Raw genomic sequence first — 19216 nt, forward strand, 5'->3', positions numbered from 1 at the left:
TTGTTGATGTACTCCTTTGTTTTTGTCATGCTGCATGACCCAGCGTCTTTCGAGTTTTAGATCACAGGCAGACACCCTGACATTCTGCTGTAGAATTTCCTGATACATCTTGGAATTCATCGGTTCCTCGATGATTGCAACCCGTACAGCCTCTGCCATGCTTCCCAGGTGGGATGAGGTTTTGGAGTTGGTATGCAGTGTTTTGTTATCTCCAAACATAACGCTGTGCACATTTACCAACAAGTTCAACTTTTGTCACGTCTGTCCACAGAACATTGTTCCAGGAGTTGCTGTGGAACATCCATGTGGTCTTTAGCAAACTTGAGAGGGGCAGTGGTGGTTTTTTTGGGGGGGAGAGCAGTGGTTTCCTCCGTGGTGACCTCGCATGATCAACACTCCTGTTCAGATTTCTTCTTATGGTGGACTCATGGACACAAACGTAAGACAAAGTCAACCACCTGTTCGCTAGATCCCATCCCCACTCAGCTAGTCAAAGATTCCCTCGAAGGACTGGCAGGACCTATAATTAGTATGATGAATGCATCGCTTGCGTCAGGCGTTGTACCTGATCAATTTAAGGTAGCGGTTGTTAGACCGCTCCTTAAGAAGTCAAATTTGGATCCACAAGTTCTTAACAACTACAGGCCTTTCTCAAAGGTCCCATTTCAATCTAAAAGTCTTGAGAGAATAGTTGTTGCCCAACGTCAATCGTATCTGGATTCAAATAATATACTTGAGAAATTTCAGTCTGCTTTCTGAAACTGCATTAACAAGAGTCGTAAATGATATTCTCTTAGCTACTGATGCGGGGAATGCAACAGTGCTTGTGCTTCTAGATCTTAGAGCTGCCTTTGACACGGTTGACCTCTCTGTTTTGTTACACAGGCTTGAGTTTGAGGTTGGCTTATTTGGAACCGTCCTTAAGTGGTTTACTTCACATTTAACTCATCGTTTTCATTATGTTCAAATATCTAATAATTGTACTGCTTCATCAATGTCACCAGTTCAATTTGGGGTACCAGAGGGATCAGTGCTGGGACCAATATTGCTCTCTCTCTCTACATGCTGCTGCTAGGTAGGATAATCCGAAAAAATAATATGAACTTTCATTCATATGCTGATGACACTCAAATAAACATTTTGTTTACACCAAACGACAACTCTTCTATTATCACTTTAGTTAAATGCATTAATGAAGGAAATACTTGGATGTGTGAAAACTTTTTGTTACTCAACTCTGAGAAAACTGAGGATCTGTTGATCGGAGGCAACAATACTGATAGGACTACTATAACTTCAGCACTTAACTCAGAGGATTTAAACATTTGCCTCAAAGAGACAGCACGTTACCGAGGCGGCATATTAGACACAAGGCTCTTAACAACTTGCATTGTTAAGAACCTTGGGAAGCCCTTGTTGTGAAAGGCGCTATATAGAAATACATTGATTTGAACTGAATTGACAATGTAAAATGTTGTGTGTGTTATTTGTTAAACAAGACTGTCTTTATTTATAAAAAAATGAAAGGAATTTGCTAGGAATGCAAACGTTAGGTTGCGCTTCTTCATGCTGCATCGTCGGCATGAGTGGAGCTTTTTAAACGTCTGTACTTACTGCGCCCCATAAGAAATCGTTTGTCCCCGTTCAAAAGCGATTGTGCGATGTCCTGCAGTGTTCGCAAAGCAAACCTTTGACAGTTTGAAAAGAGGAATTTATTCTGCTTCCTGTGCGTGCGTGCAGTAGTTACAAAGTTGAACGTCTTTACACGATCTGCTGCAGTTTTCAGTGGGCGGGCTTTGTCAGATGGCTTGGAAAAACGCACTGTGTTTCGGCTCGGGAAACATCATGAGAAGTGTCCTGCATGTTTTCTGTGTATAGCTGTCTTTTAACGCATACAGAATTCATTCGAAATCATTGGATTCTCCAATTAACAAGGGTCCCTTAAAGGATGAGTCAAAGTAACGTCTAATCGGATTAGTTTCCTTAGAGCTGGTTCAGAGTTTGCTCAAGAGTTTACCTTTCACAGATGCGCAAAGAAGAATGTTGGGGGCGCACGCTTCAAGGTGCCTTACAGCTGTAGGGAGTGATTCGAGACGATTCGTGGCGTGTGCTCGTTCCCATATACCATACGCCCCGGGGTGCAGTGCTAGGATGACGTACAATACCGCTTGGGCACGTAACGGCGTTATATGCAAGTGCGGGACGTGAGGGTTTTCGTTTGTTCGTTTTGTTTTGCTCTGCTTTGCTTTGTTTCGTTGTCAAGAGGCGTAAGGTAAGTCGTAATCCAGGGAGAACACTGGTGGCAAACAGTCCGAGGTGAGAGGCGAGGTCCAAAGTCAAAAAGGCAGAAGGGGAGTCCAATATCCAGAATAAACGAGGTAATGGAAAAAACGCCAGGTAGAGCTCTCAAGGAGTAGACTCAATACCAGCGGGAAGCAGGTAAAGATGGTAAAAATAGCACTGCGTACCGCACGGTGGAGTGTGTGCAGGTGGGTTAACTCGTGCGGCGGCGTTTGTTAATAATCACCCACTGCTGGTGCTGATTAGATCGCTTAAGAGTTGGTCTTAACTGCCTGGCGGTCATGACAAGCTCCTCTTTAAGCTGTGGTTTAGTTTTGCATTCATGTGTTTCTAGAGCAGTTATTTATGGGGGTGGGTGGGTCTTTCACAGAGGCTCAGGACAAATCCCCTGCATGAAAGTCTACTGTGTGCGTTCAAACAGGTCAAGAGCCAGGCAGGAGGACAATGGACAGAAGAAGCAACGAACTAAAAATAAAAGAACGAATATGAAAAAGCCACCATCTTTTTCTTTTTGACATTTTCCGACTTTCATGCAAGCCAGGACAAAGTTGCTCGTAGCTACTTGTGGATTCAAATACTCTATCGAGTGCTTTGATGAGTTTTTGCAATTTGATTGTCGTCCTGTCAGCCTGTTTCTGTTTTTTTTTTCAATCTAGTGATGGAAAGTAAGAGGGAAATGATGGAGCAATCAATAACCGCTCCGGAAAAATGGCAGAAAGAAATGGCCCGTCACTAAGGACATTTGTGAAGCAGAGGAGTGACATCACCACAAAGGCGACTTATTCTGCTGATCGTTTTGGTGAATAATGATTGAGGCGCGTTAAGAGAAAGGTAGCTGCGTCAGCATGCTTAGGCTGCAAAGGATAAAACAAAGGTTTACTCCATGCTGAAAAGAGAAGAAAAGAAGCACAACGTTTCGGCTGTGGAGCCTTCTGCGCCATCTTCTTTAGCGATGGTGATGATGTTTACATTGGAAAAACTGAGACACGCATACTGGAGGGGCTTGAACCACCAACTGTTCAGTTAACAGCCAAATGCACTAACCGATTGCACCACAGAGTCTGACGGTCTTTTGTGCTCCCTACATTTGCAGGTTTATGGTCAAAGAAAACAATCGTTTGCGCTTCTCGTAGCCAGCAATAATTTTTCACTGACAACCAAGAAATGGATTTCATCTTTCACAAAATGTATGGATTTCTTCAAAAACAAGTTATTCCAGAAAGGAAATGAATTCTTGCATTAAACTGAACAAAGCTGTACATGTTTGTCTGAAATGATACATTTGGCACAACAAGACACGGAGAGAGGCACAGCTGGTATTCAGACCCAGGATCGCCTGCTTACTAGGCAGGCACTTTAAGCCACTAGGGAGCACCGCACTTTTACAGACACTTGGACACATCTGCGCTCGGTGTGCACTTAACATAATCTCTGAGCCCGTTGCCTCTTTCCCATTTAATAGCAGAACTGACGCCAAGAGAAATGATGAGAAATGGCATTTATCGGGCACTTTTCATGTCCAAGGAGCTCAATGCCCTTGACACCTCCCCAAGGCGACAGAGCTGTGCATTCTTTGGCGACACCATTTTTTCTTTTGTTTAATTTCTATATTTATTGATAGAATAAAAACGATATGTCATGTACTGTAAGGGAAATGTCTCTTTTCATGGGGAAAGCTAGCACCAGCAAATGTTGTGTTTAGAAGAAGTGATTTAACATGACACGTGACCTAATTTACCGGAGCAAAAGCTCACCCAGCAAGCCCTGCTTTACTTCTACAGGAGAGAAGTACTGTAGAGTCTGCAAGATGTTCAGCTGGGTAGCTACGTCAGCATGCCTCGGCTGCAAAGGAACAAGTAATAGGTTTATTGCATGCTGAAAAGAGAAGAACGGAAACACAGCGTTTCAGCTGTGAGGTCTTCTCACACCTGAAGAAGCCTCACACCTGTAAAAGGCTCCATGGTTTTCTTTCTTCTCTTTTCAACATGGAATACACCTATTGTCTGCAAGATGTGACAATTTCATGGTGTTTTGGAAGAAAACCTTTTTTCTTTGAATTCAAAATCAATCGGAATTTCAGCACGACACATCAACACTTTTTTTGTTTTAAGGAGATGACATTTTAAACCTGATAAAAATAGTAGGAAACACAAGTTTCTTGCTGTGAAAATTTAGATGGGGAAGTGTACTACTAGTAGCAGTGTAGAGCTCTCTGTGGTGGAGTGCAAGCGCATGTTCTATGGGCCAGTGGCGTAATGGATAACGCGCCTGACTTTGGATCAGAAGATTGTAGGTCTGAGTCCTGCCTGGCTCGTGAGGCTTTTAAACCTCTCAGGTTCCTCGGTAACAGGTTGCCGTCATGTATATGAACTATAGAAAAGCATTTGCCACAACCCGTAAATTAGCACGCAAGTGCGGGCTAGTTAACACAGAACTGTATGGAGATCATCTCCAGCTCCGAGCTCAATTGCAATGAAAAAACATGCAGAACAGAACTGGAGAGCAGCTGAATTTGTGCTCAGTAGGGTGGGGAGGACTCAGCATTGCTATTGTTCTAATTGGCATGAACTGCAGGAGATCTGAATCAGAACATGTCAGTTAGTTCGATCATTGCGTCAATATGTAGGCCACGTTAATACAGAATTATTACTTTGTCTGTCTCGTCTTTGTATATAGCTGAATGTCCCTGACAATTTCATGTTAGTTTTTAAGAACGACATTGGTGCTAATATATACATATATAGCATATAAGGAACACGTAAAAGTTTAGTCCATGCTGAAAAGATAAGAAAATCGCCACAACGTTTCATCTTGGAATAAATCTTTACTTGTTGTTTTGCAGCCTACCCATTCTGACCTAACTCCTCCCTTGAAATTCCCTAACAGATAAGGGTACGTAACGGCTCATGCGATGCTCAGTTGCAATTTGTCCCAAAACAAACAAGAACAGCAGCTGAGGGTTTGAGTTTGAACATGCACTGTATTAAAGCAGCTTTTATTTCCATTGATAAATGCTAGATATTCCTACAGAGATTCTCCAGGTGAGTAAGCGATTCCTGTTTCTGTTTCTATTTCTGTTTCATATATATATACAATATATATATATGTTACATGTGTCTCTGCAATAGTACAAATGTGTTATACACTATCAGGGGCTGCTTTTTTGTGCACCTCATCTACAACAAGGCTTTTTTTCATTTATGTTTGTGGACCTTCACCATTTGAGGAAGTGAGTTAGATAAGAAAGTTACAGGTATGGTGAGCAATGACTGACAAAGGCACGTACTGCGTATTCCTTACAGAAGAGTAAGCAATTTGTTCTAAAAAACACCGGCTAAAGTCAAACATCGTTAGCAATCTTATTACTTAAATAGAATTAACATCAATAAACTGTAAGGTGCTGGTACATGCGAGTAGATGTGATCTTCTATTAAACAAAAATGCAATTACAGCTCTAAAAAGGTCAACCTAGACTTCTGTAACAGATCTGTTCAGGTCATCGCTGTTCCTCTGACCTTGTGAGTCTTTGGAATTTTAAAAGTGTATTTTGCTTGCCTTTCATGTGGTCTGTGTACAAGTCACTGTGGCGTATGCGGTCCTACACAGCCTTGCTATAGACGTGACGAGCCTCCGCTATGTTGCAATGGAGAACAGGTTCAGTATGGAGCTGCCGAGAAAATTCAGCTGGAAAGCTCGTTGCAGAAAAGCATCGTTATCTGCGTCCAGCTGCAAAGCGTCACTCGTGGGTGCTGAAGAATCGATTTCCAAGGCAGTGGGTCTAGGCGATTTAGAGTGTTAAAGGTCCCAGCGAAAACAAAACAGCGCTCGTCCTTTTTCATGCACGCACGAGAGCACCGTAGTCGGCAGAATTTGAACCTGCGCAGGGAGACCCAAACAGATTTCAAATTTGTTGCCTTAACCACTCGGCCACGATTACAGTAAATACGCCAGCTGTTGGCTTCTTGCTACAATCGAACAGGGAGTGCGAGGCGGCGGCGGCGGCAACTTTTTTCAAGTTCGCTCTCCGTTTAAGAAACCTTTTACGCCATACGTGTAAGCAGACACACACCTCAGAGTACTTAAGGGTGGCTTCAAGTTGGAATGATAAAGTCTCCCCGTTCGGACATGAAAATAGAACTTTCTTAGACAGAAATAAATCAACAACGGAGACATGTGGACGACGATTTCAGTTACTGCACTTTGAATAGCATTTTTACTCGAGTTACAGGAGATGCACGAATGGCCCTTGACCTACGCTCTTACGAATGCCTTGGAACATTCAAAGAGAACAGCCCTCAAGTCCTGCGGTTTATTATAATGCTGTTGCGTGTCGAGGCAGTATTTGACTCCGTCCTACCGTTGAGACACGGGGCGTACTGTAAATGAACTGCACCTGACAGCTTTAGAAAAACACCTGGGCTCAGTACGGTGCTGAGAGCTCAGCGTTGCTGTTGTTCTTATTAGCACGCACTGCATCGGCTATGACCCGAACTTTTCAATTATTCCGATCAGTAAGTCAACACGTACTCCACATGAAAGGTAGAAATATTCTCTTGTCTGTCTCTTGTTTTTATAGAACTGAATGTCCCTGACAATGTACTGTTAGTTTTAATTGAAGAACGGCATCTGTGTTCAAATATACCAGACAAGTTTACGTAACTGCTCATGCAACACTCAGTTGTAATTAGTCAAGAAATAAAGTCGAACAACAGCTGCGAGTTTGATTCTGAACGTATGAGATTGCAGCGCCTTTTACTTCCATTGACAAATGATAGAGATTCGAAGAGAGATCCTTCAGACCAGCAAGCAAACCCACGGCTATTTCGGTTTTCTATCTAGGCAACGTTGGTGTCTGCAATAGCATACATGAAAGCGTGATGCAATTTCTGTGGCTACATTTGTTGCACGTCATGCACAGTAAGAGTGTTTCTAACACCAAATACAAAGTCAACAATTAGCGATCACGCCTTCTCCTCAGTTAACCCACTGAAACCCTTGCTGTTAACAGTTCTTTACTGCGTGCTTTACGAGCACCTACATATTGTGTCGATTCTTTCAGCTTTATTCATTAGGTTTTCAAAGGCATAAGTAGAGCACCAGAGGTGCGAACACAAAGTGTGTGGTTACCTGAAGAATTGATTTCCATGGCAGCGGGGACAAGCGATTTAGCGTTTTTATAGCACGAGGAAAGGAGAAGCGGCACTACACCTTTTCAGCGCAGGCACAAAGCGACGTGCGGCAGACGCCGTAGTCGGCAGGATTCGAACCTGCGCGGGGAGTCCCCAATGGATTTCGAGTCCATCGCCTTAACCACTCGGCCACGACTACAGCGAGCTCGCCGCTGCCGCATTCCTCCTATAATCTAACACGGAGTGCGAGGTGGCTGCGGAAACGTTTTCAAAGTCGCTCTCCGTTAAAAAAAAAATACCTTTCACAAAATACGTGCCGGCAGACAGACACGCCTCAGAGGGTTTAAGGCTGGCTTCACGTTCAAATGATAAAGTCTCCCCGTCCAGATGTCAAAATGCAACTTTGGCAGACAGAAAAAACATCAACAAACCACAAATGCACCACAATGCACTTTCAAAAGCATTTACATTCGTGTTAGACGCAGGAATTGCCTTTGATTTGCGCGCTTACGAACGCCATGGAAAACGAAACAAAACTAAAGCCCTCAGCTCTTGCACTTGATTATAATGCCGTTACGTGTCGAAGCAGTAATTTACGTCATCCCACCACTGCAACACGGGGAATAGAGGGAAATGAGCACAAGGTGAGATATTTTTAATCTGTAAGGCTTCTGTAGTTTCTTGTTGAAATCATTGTTACAACATATTATGTAAAAGCATGTTGAAAAGAATCTACCTGCATTCCAGCGGCCCTGAGCAAGAGGAAAAAAATGATGTCTTCTGTGCCAGGTGCCTGCAAGGGGAGAAAGCTAGAATCCTACCCAGGCTCCTGGAGCTCTGTCCTGGCTAAAGGAGGGTGAATCCATCCCCTTCAAAGCTCCATGAAAAAATGATCATTTAAAATTTGAAAAAAAAAAACATCATATAACAACAGTTTTCATTCATAGGAGTGAAAAACAACCATTTTTGAAGACATATTAGTTTCTAAAACACTACAATAAAGTTGAAAACATCCGTTTTATATTACATTAATTTTTGTGAAATTAGTCATTTATTGCACTATTTTTAATAAAATCTCTAATTAAAAGTGATTAAAATTAAGTTTGGAACAACAAGGAACACAAAAAAAAAGATTTTAAGGAAAAAAATATTGTCTTCTGTGCCAGGTGCCTGCAAGGAGAGAAAGCTAGAATCCTACCCAGGCTCCTGGAGCTCTGTCCTAGCTAAAGGAGGGTGAATCCATCCCATTCAAAGCTCCATGAAAAAATGATATTTTTAAATTTGAAAAAAAAAAAACATTATAGAACAACATCTCTGTGTCCACAGAGTGCAAAAATCCAACTTTGAAGAAAATCCATTGACTGATCCCCGAATCCTGAAGTTTCTTCGCATGATATCGGGCTTGCAACCACTTTCTGGAAAATGATGAAAAATGCCAAAAATGAAAAAAAAGTTATCAATTCTAGAGCCTAAGAGGGAAATAAGAGAAATGTATATCTCCAAATAATTTTATGTGCTTCAGAAGAGCCCAGGAAAGTTTTTTGCATACATGAAACCACGCCCGTTTGCACGTAAGCAGACATGGTTGCACACACGACTGCATGAAAGCACGCGTGCATGCAAAATCATCCTGTTAAGCATTTGAAAAGCCGCACCACGGCGCACTTGAAATAGCTCTTACATTAGTGGTCGACACAGGAATCGCCTTTTTATTTACACTCTTACCAACGCGATGGAAAGCAAAACAAAGCAAAGCAGAGCAAAACAAAACGAACAAACGCAAAACCCTCACGTCCCGCACTTGCATATAACGCCGTTACGTGCCCAAGCGGTATTGTACGTCATCCTAGCACTGCACCCCGGGGTGTACGGTATATGGGAATGAGCACACGCCACGAATCGTCTGAAATCACTCCCTACAGCTGTAAGGCGCCTTGAAGCGTGCACCCCCAACATTCTTCTTTGCGCATCTGTGAAAGGTAAACTCTTGAGCAAACTCTGAACCAGCTCTAAGGAAACTAATCCGATTAGACGTTACTTTGACTCATCCTTTAACAGTTTTCAGTCTCTGTCTTTAAACACCTTGCTCAGTCACATTCAAGCCACAAGTACTCTTCTCGGATGTTGCACAAACAAATCCTAATGTCTTGAAAGCATTGCAGCATGTTTGTGTCCCACTTCCCGTGGCTGCAGGACAACTGACACGAACGGACAAACACAATCCCGGGCGTTTAGCGTGACATAGTCTTGCAGGCATCGTGCTGTCTTACTGCAATACTATACCACTTGAGGAAACAGTCCATCTGGCCATGAAACTCATTTGAACGTCTAGCTACAGCAACTAACAATAACATGATTTATTCAGGATGTGTGGAATCAGCACGTCCCGGAGACAGCTTCTGAAATCGTGAGCATTCTCTGGTGGTGTCCTGGAGGGCTCCCCCGGGCATGTGTTGGTGGTATAGTGGTGAGCATAGCTACCTTCCAAGCAATTGACCCGGGTTCGATTCCCGGCCAGCGCAGTGGCAAGTGTTTTCAAATGCTGTCACAAGCCTTGGATTGTGACTAGCAAAGCGAAGCCTTTTGAAAGAGCTAAAGCACTGCAAAACGGAATTGAAGGAGAATCTTACAGGGGATTCTGAGCGGTGTCTAAATAAATAAATTCACAGCGTCCGCGGATGGCATTTTGCAGCTGGAAGTAGATGTCGACGCTTTTTGCACACAGCACCAAAAAAGCGTCTTTTTTGAAGGTACAGGCACTGAGCATTGGTGGTTCATTGTTAGAACTCTCGCCTGCCACGCAGGAGGCTTGGTTTCGATTCCTGGCCAATGCAGTGGCTTTTGCAGCGAACGGCTCCATCACTTGCATCCCAACTTTTGCAACTCGCAACTGAAAACCCACTGAAGCTAAGCAGGTGTGAGCCAGGTCAGTACCTGGATGAGGGTGAGCTACAGGGAAAAACAAAGCTTCCAGCTGGAAGTGGTGTTAATAGGGCCAGCGGGGAGGCGCTCACCCTGAGGTCTGTGCGGGTCCCAATCTCCCAATATAGTGACGGAGAAGCTGTGTTGTAAAAGGGCGCTGTCTTTTGGATGAGATGTAAAACCGAGGTCATAGTGCTCTGTGGTCATTAAAAATGACCACCAAAACCTTTGACAAAAGCTCTTGGTAATTGATGGTCTTCAATAATGTTTCTCCTTTAGGTACATTTAAAATCAGCTGAATAATGCTGTGAAACCATGAAACTGCATGAGAAAGCCCGTACACTGAATTACACGGCTTTCTATTCAAAGGAGGACAAAAGAAATTCCCTGAGTTCGATTTTTTGCAGCACAGAGAGGGGCACTGTCCTGAGGCCGGTTAGCTCAGTTGGTTAGAGCGTGGTGCTAATAACGCCAAGGTCGTGGGTTCGAGCCCCGTACGGGCCATGTCCTTTTCTCCTCTCTTACCAAAGCTGTTAGGTTCCTTTCCGTGGTGAGATGGGTTGTCCTGCAACGCTGCCACACAGTGCCGACAGACAAGAGTGTTGCGGGAGAAGAGAAAAGTGTTTGAAGATTTAAGAGTGTCTTAGGTGGAGCCAAAATCAAGTGTCACAAATGCAAGTGGGAAGATTTCCAATGTTTAATATGGTCAAAATAAGCGGAAGTTACCAGCTGGTCCGGCACAGTCTGCCATGCTTTTGTCATATACTGTAAAGTGGTGTCGAACTGGAGCCTCACCATTTGCATATGTGAGGCTCCAGTTATACATCGATTGTCACATTAAATGACAAAAATGAAGAGAGGTAAAGCAGCTGGAGAGGTTTTCTTACAACTTTTGAGCTGACACAGTTTTGGAAAATGTTTCCTTCACGCTGCACTGTACAATATAGGCAGCCAAGAGTCTCCAAAACAAAACAGAATGGACAGATAGGAGAAAATTCCCACTCGTCCTGAAGTTCCCAAAATCCAGCACTGAGCGTAAACAAAGTGTCTAAGTAGCGTGGGAATGTTAAACCTAACCCTAGCTGGAGTTTGAGCAATCTAGCACTGAGAGTAAAAAGATGAGTCAAAGTAACGTCTAATCAGATTAGTTTCCTTAGAGCTGGTTCAGAGTTTGCTCAAGAGTTTACCTTTCACAGATGCGCAAAGAAGAATGTTGGGGGTGCACGCTTCAAGGCGCCTTACAGCTGTAGGGAGTGATTCGAGACGATTCGTGGCGTGTGCTCGTTCCCATATACCGTACGCCCCGGGGTGCAGTGCTAGGATGACGTACAATACCGCTTGGGCACGTAACGGCGTTATATGCAAGTGCGGGACGTGAGGGTTTTCGTTTGTTCGTTTTGTTTTGCTCTGCTTTGCTTTGTTTTGCTTTCCATCGCGTTGGTAAGAGCGTAAATAAAAAGGCGATTCCTGCGTCTACCACTAATGTAAGAGCTATTTCAAGTGCGGCGTGGTGCGGCTTTTCAAATGCTCAACAGGATGACTTTGCATGCACGTGTGCTTTCATGCAGTCGTGTGTGCAACCATGTCTGCTTATGTGCAAACGGGCGTGGTTTCATGTATGCAAAAAACTTTCCTGGGCTCTTCTGAAGCACATAAAATTATTTGGAGATATACATTTGTCTTGTTTTCCTCTTAGGCTCTAGAATTGATAACTTTTTTTTAGGATTCTAGCTTTCTCCCCTTGCAGGCATCGGGCACAGAGGACCTCATGGTTTTCCTAAAAATCTTTTTTTTTTGTGTTCCTTGTTGTTCCAAACTTAATTTTAATCACTTTTAATTAGATATTTTATTAAAAATAGTGCAAAAAATGACTAATTTCACTAAAAATAATGTAATATAAAACTGATGTTTTTAACTTTATTGTAGTGTTTTAGAAACTACTATGTCTTCAAAAATGGTTATTTTTCACTCCTAGGAATGAAAGCTGTTGTTATATGATGTTTATTTTCAAATTTTGAAAAAATCAAAGGATTCTAGCTTTCTCCCCTTGCAGGCATTGGACACAGAGAACCTCATGGTTTTCCTAAAAATCATTTGTTATGTTCCCTGGTGTTCCAAACTTAGTTTTAATCAATTTTAATTTGTTATTATGTTAAAAACAGGGTAATAAGTTTCTAATTGGACTATAAATAATGTCATATTGTCTGCTATAAAACTGATGTTTTCATCTCCATTGTAGAGATTCTAGAATCAACTAATAGAGAATTAAAATAAAAAAGGGCATAAGAAGACATTACCAACAACGACCACAAGATGGAGATGTTGTCTAGACATTACCAATAACGACCACAAGATGGAGATATTGTCCAAAGAGGCAAGAAGGGCAAAGCCGCGATAAGGAGATTGCTGTCAGAATGCACATCCGGATCCCAAACAGAATCTCTAGTAAAATATGATCATTTGTGAAACAGGCAAATGAGTGTCAGCTACAATATGATTGCTACATATCTGCATTTGTTGGTTTTTAAGGAGTAAGAGTGCAGGCGGTTTAAACCTGCGATCCAGTGTGTTGAAGTATTTCACAACACTACCCCTAGCACATCAGGAAATAAATCCTCATAATGATTATTGCCCTGGGCATGTACCAAAAAATCAGTGAGCATATACATATATCGCTGTGTTGAAGCTAGAGACACAGAATAAGTGCAAACACATCCTAAATACAGTGTTCCTGCACCTTGACCTCATCCAGAATGTATCGTTTTTTGAAAGCGATTGCTGTCAGAATGCACAACTGAATCCCAAACAGAATCTCTAGTCAAATATGATCATTTGTGAAACAGGCAAATGAGTCTCTCAGGTGCCCATTGCTCATTTTCAGACACATTTATGCAATACTTTCACCATGCGTTGAGCAATAGGGATTAAAGATACCAGAGGTAAGGTTTAAAAGTGATTCTGAGGTGCAACACATCAGCGAAACAGCTAGGCATCTGAAATGCGGGGTTTGAGAGCCCTTCAGGGAACACCGTACCCTAAAGGTACCAGAAGTCCACTAGTATAAGCATTAAGTCACTGTCAGCCCTGTTGCAATGTGATTGCTACATATCTTCATTTCTTTGGTTTTTAAGGAGTAAGAGTGCAGGGGGTCTAAATCTGCGATCCAGTGTGTTGAAGTATTTCACAACACTACCTGTAGCCCGTCTGGAAATAAATCCTCATTCTGATTATTGACCTGGGCATGTACCAATAAATCACTGAGTATATATATATATCACTGTGTTGAAGCTAGAGACCTGTATGTAATAATATGATGCTAAAATGTTATTTTCACATGTAAGAAAACCGGCTCAGGGACGCCAAATATGTAATGTTGCCATAGCAAAATTAAATGTAGTGGCTCTCTGAAGGCACCAGTTCTGTAGGGTTTGGGCATTTACTGAGACAATTATTAATTGTAGCAGTAAATCACAAAGTTGATTCTTTTGATGGCTTTAGAATCCAACCATGTGACATAACTCAAACAACGCGCACACACAGGTACTAATACACGAGCATACATTTATTAATACATAAAATATGCATGTAAACCTAACAGATCTTATCGAGAGGGTTATCAGAATACAAAAGATATATATTCAGTCAGTTACGAAGTGTTACACATATCAAGAGGACATACGTTCAGTATATCATTCATTAAGACCGTTTCGTTAATGAACTTGGTTATAACTTCTACATTAGATACTCAAACAAGTACATAACTCTTAGGAATTAAATTGATATCAACTGGTTGGGATAACAATTGAATTCTCGAGCTGTAATGCATTGAAGTTGAATACTCATCCAATCTTTGGGGATTCAGATCTTCCTGCGGGCACAAAGAAACAGTTGCAGGCTGTTGCTGTCCAATCCGCGCTCTCTGGCTCCGTGCCAGGCTGTGCTGTGCGGCTTGCGACGCTGCGCTGCTGATGCTCACTGTGGGCTTTAACTAGCAAAGTTTGTGCACAGGAGAAAAGATGACTGTGGGTCCCAGCAAGTCAGGAAGAGGACCGGTTCGTTTCTGATGAAGAGCTAGTTCTGAATAGTGATTCAGCTGTCCACAGTTCCGACCTGTTCACGAGGCCTGCTGCTGGTGCTAACCTCGGGTGGATCCTCTGGTTATTCTCTGGCAACCTCCGCTCTAGACTCTTAGAACAAAGGAAAGTTCTGGCACTCGGACACACTGGCCGTTCCGTGGTTGTCCGGGCTGAGTCTCAGGATGGTCAGGCGGCGCGCTGCGAGAATGTCCTGCCCTTGGGAGCCTTCTGCTCCTGGGCCGCCCTGCCCTGGAATTCTCCTTTGAATTCCCTTTAGAATTGTCCACAGAATCCTCTGAATCCTCCCTTCTGAATCTTACTGAATCTCACAGGCTCTCTGTGTTGCCTGTTTTTACCTGGAGGAACTTCAGCTCATTGATTGGCTGAAAGTTCCATGGGCATCAGAGTCCCACGTGGGTTACTCGGCCCTACCAGTCCCTGATTGATTGATCAAGGTGAGATATGAGTCACTTAGTCCTGACACTTAGTAATGCAGTCCAGATGTCCAACTGGCACTCCCTAGACAGATAGGCGCCAATGGATGACCATTGATCATGATAGCCAGGCTTAGCTAAGTGCATCCCCCTTTGGGAGCTGTCCTAGGACCTTAAATCACCCTGCATGAATAGTCTCTCTGTGGCTGCACCACAGAGATGAACAGAGAAATGGGGCCTCATTTGGGAAGGCTCAGAACACTTAATTCTGCCTTATTAATAAGCCTCGCCGCTACACACATATATTAATATAATAAATGATTGCTTATGCTTTATAAACAAATCTAATTAAAATAAAAGCTTAAGTTTTGTATTTATCTTGTACCATAGAACATGATTTTCTTTGTATTTCAATCCCACAAAGTGTCCAAATGACGCACTACATGATATAAGGAAGATTATCACATGCATATCGGTATTATCTTTCTTACGAAAATGCATTCCTTTCATTACCTTTTACTTTTTAAAATGAACTCAAATTGTGTATAATGTAATAATTTAAGTAGAATAGATTCTAATAATATAATGATCCAGTGTGTTGCACTACTTCACTGCTTCACTGCTCTATGCCGTCTGGAAATAAATCCTCAGACTGCTTACTGCCCTGGGCATGTACCAATGAATTACAGGAGCACATCTATTTCTCACTGCGTTGAAGCAGGAGACACACAGTCTCTGCAAACACATCCTAAATACAGTGTTCCAGCACCTTTGACCTCATCCAGAACGTATCATTTCTTGAAAGGGATTGCTGTCCGAATGCACATCTGAATCCCAAACAGAATCTCTAGTAAAATACGATCATTTGTGAAACAGGCAAATGACTGTCTCAGGGGCCCATTCCTCATTGTCAGACATATGTATGCAATGCTTTCACCGTGCATTGAGCAATAGGGATTAAAAACACAGCAGGTAAGGTTAGATGTCATGTTCTATGATCATTTCTTTCAGCATTAGGGACTAAATATACTAAACGTATGATACTAAAATGTTATTTTCACATATATTAATGTAATAAATGATTGCTTATGCTTTATAAATAAATCTAATTAAAATAAAAGCTTAAGTTTTGTATTTATCTTGTCCCATAGAACATGATTTTCTTTGTATTTCAAGCCCACAAAGTGTCCTTTGATCTCTATTCTGTGGTAATCCACGATGACCCCGTTCTTCAGGTGATTCATCATGTCCTCCCTCGCCTGTTGAGAGGCCACCTGATCTCTTCTGCCGTGGCGTGCTTCATACACGCCCTCTTGAAGTGAGCAGGAAGCTGATCAAAAGTATTCAGGCACATCTTGCACACCAGGGGAATCCTCGCGGGTTTCCTTTGAAAATAAATAATACCATCTGTGTATAGAAACAAGCTAAGACTGATTTCTTAAATTATCCTTAAAATTCTCTCTCATAGTTTGAGCATAATGATTTTATTGCATTTATATAAGAATTCCTCATTGCTCCTAAATAAATAATGGTCTCAGTCACAGACTTTCCAATAGAAGCCATTGTGGAGTTCAGCAACTGCAGGTCCTAGAAGTGGGGAAGGAATTTTAAAAGAGAAATTGAATTACAATACAGAAGGAATGGCTGAGGGTTCACTGAAATGTATAAATATACAAATTCCAAAGACTGAGTCCATATAGAAACAACTACTTTTCATTTTCAGTATAAGAAAAAAAAAATCTTCCAAAGCATCATAAAATTGTCCCTTCTTCCAGACCCTACTTCTCTCTTGTAGTAGTATAGCAGACCTTTCCAGGTGAGCAGATCACAGAGTCCAAAATGAGCTTCCTCCATCAAGCAAAGTACCTGAACATGACTCTGTCTTCATAAAAGCGCCCCTGTAATAAAGAAATTAAATCCAAAATCAAGAGGGCAGTTGCCTACTGAAATACAAGAAGTCATCAATTTTAACCTAGCAACACATTAAAGGCTGCATCTATACAAGTGCGATTCTAGAAATGCTCACCAGATTACGTTTTAAGAAGGAACTGCGCCTCAGGTTCCGCCGAGATCTTAACTCGGATGGCAGGATTCAGAGTCCGGAGTGTGGACTGACGGCGAACGGAGGGTCCACATACTGTGGATCCCTCAGTGATCTTCCGCGTATTCAAACCGCCAGCGTGTGACTCCCCTGTCCCTGTGACCTCATTGCTCTGCTCTCTCCTCTGTGCAGCCGAGCCCGACTCACGGTAAAGTGAAAAAAAAGATGCCCTCAACGTGAGATTTACTCTGGAGCGAGGATAGATGTTACCTTTTTATCATTTAACAGGATGTATGTGATGTGGCGACTAGGTTCAATTTTGTATCCTCTTTAAAAGATTAAGGACTGGGGTGAGCGTGATTTACCACCCTTTCAGCTAAGAACCCGACTTGCGCACCGTTTAAGCTGCATAGACTCGGTCGTTTAACTCTTCTCCGTTAGCAGGGTTAAGGTTAAAGAAAAAAAAATAGCTGACTCCCTTTTTTTGCCAGCCGCTAGCGCTGATTAGCAAGGCTTGTATTTCATGTTTTGCAAGTTGCATCCATTTTAAGAAAAACAAGTCGCGTTAAAGACAGGAAATGAATACTTGCATTTAATTAAGTCTAGCCGTAGGCGGGGATCTCCTGTTTACTAGACAGGCGCTTTAACCAACTAAGCCACGGCACCCCAGGAGTGTTGTCCTTTTGCAGCCACTTGGACACACCACTCAGACACATCTGCATTTGGTGTGTGCTCCGCCTGCTCGCTGAGCAAGTTGCCACCTTTACATACAATAGCAACATCGACACCAAGAGAAAGGATGACAAATGGCTTTTATCTGGAACTTTTCATGTCCAAGGAGCTCAATGTGCTTTCTGTGTACAACAGGGCCACTGAACTCCACACTGGCCACTGAACCACAGCAGTGGCTTGCTGGCTTGACATCTCCCAAGGAAAATGTTGAAATCACATGTGGAACAGGAAAATGACCCTCGAGTACGTGGGGAAAAAAAGAAAAAGATCATCTGGAGCGCGCCAACCCATGTCCGGACAGCCCAGTTTCGTCGACAAGGTGGCTGAGTGGTTAAGGTGATGGACTGCTAATCCATTGTGCTCTGCAGGCATGGGTTCGAATCCCATTCTCATCGCTCTCCATGTCTGACACGTGTGCCTGTTCGACATCGGCCCTCCTGTTGTTTGCTCTGGTGCTAGAGCCGTACATTTTCTAGCAGTGGCTGAACATGGTATAGTAGGCCAACGTCGGTATCGAGCAGTGACAGTAACAGTACTTACTGCGCCCCATAAGAAATCGTTTGTCCCTGTTCAAAAGAGATTGTGCGATGTCCTGTGGCGTTCGTAAAGCAAACCTTTGACAGTTTGAAAAGAGGAATTTATTCTGCTTCCTGTGCGTGCAGTAGTTACAAAGTTGAACGTCTTTACACGATCTGCTGCAGTTTTCAGTGGGCGGGCTTTGTCAGATGGCTTGAAAAAATGCACTGTGTTTCGGCTTGGGAAACATCATGAGCAGTGTCCTGCATGTTTTCTGTGTATAGCTGTCTTTTAACGCATACAGAATTCATTCGAAATCATTGATTTCTCCAATTAACAAGGGTCCCTTTTTGAACCTGCCAGAAGCATTCTTTCAATGTAACAGATTTACTCCGGGGAAAGCCAGCATGACATTGAGAGTAGCTCAAGCTTTCAGCACCCGTATCGGACAGCGTGTATGCAGACACCGCTCAGAATCCCCTGTAAGATTCTCCCTCAATTCCGTTTTTCAGTGCTTTAGCTCTTTCAAAAGGCTTCGCTTTGCTAGTCACAATCCAAGGCTCATGACAGCATTTGAAAACGGGAATCGAACCCAGGTCAACTGCTTGGAAGGCAGCTATGCTCACCACTATACCACCAACGCACACCCACAGGAAGCCTGCAGGACACCACCAGAGAATGCTTTTTTTTTTTATTAAACATAGAATTTACAAATACAAATACAACAAGAGGATCAGAGTCATGTACAAGAGAAAAAAAACGCAGCAGAAAAAAGCATTTAACTACCAGAGGTAATTAAGTAATTATGTGATCAAATTGTATATTTTACACGTATCATATTTTCCTTGCTTTAATATTTCTCAATTATTTATAAACTTTAGTTTCAACATGCATGCGTTTCCTGTAAAAAATAAAACTCAGCACACAGTTTTTCTTTTAACAACATTTCGAGTACCTCTGGCATTCATGAAAAAGACATACACAAAAGCAAATAACTAACTCTAAGACTGTCTAAACTATTGAGTTTTTCAAAGAACCAGAACTATAACAGTCCTTAACACTTAA

At 42.5% G+C, this 19216-nt stretch overlaps 2 non-coding genes across 2 annotated transcripts; one reads left to right on the top strand and one right to left on the bottom strand.

Moving 5' to 3' along the window:
- Positions 1-7547: 7547 nt before the first annotated feature.
- Positions 7548-7629, bottom strand: trnas-cga (transfer RNA serine (anticodon CGA)). The gene has a single exon. It is a non-coding gene; the product is annotated as a tRNA-Ser (tRNA).
- Positions 7630-10782: 3153 nt separating this feature from the next.
- Positions 10783-10856, top strand: trnai-aau (transfer RNA isoleucine (anticodon AAU)). Its single transcript has one exon. It is a non-coding gene; the product is annotated as a tRNA-Ile (tRNA).
- The last annotated feature ends 8360 nt before the right edge of the window (positions 10857-19216 follow it).

This window comes from Lepisosteus oculatus, unplaced genomic scaffold (assembly GCF_040954835.1).
Source record: "Lepisosteus oculatus isolate fLepOcu1 unplaced genomic scaffold, fLepOcu1.hap2 HAP2_SCAFFOLD_45, whole genome shotgun sequence".
In the NCBI taxonomy this organism is placed as follows: Eukaryota; Metazoa; Chordata; class Actinopteri; order Semionotiformes; family Lepisosteidae; genus Lepisosteus; species Lepisosteus oculatus.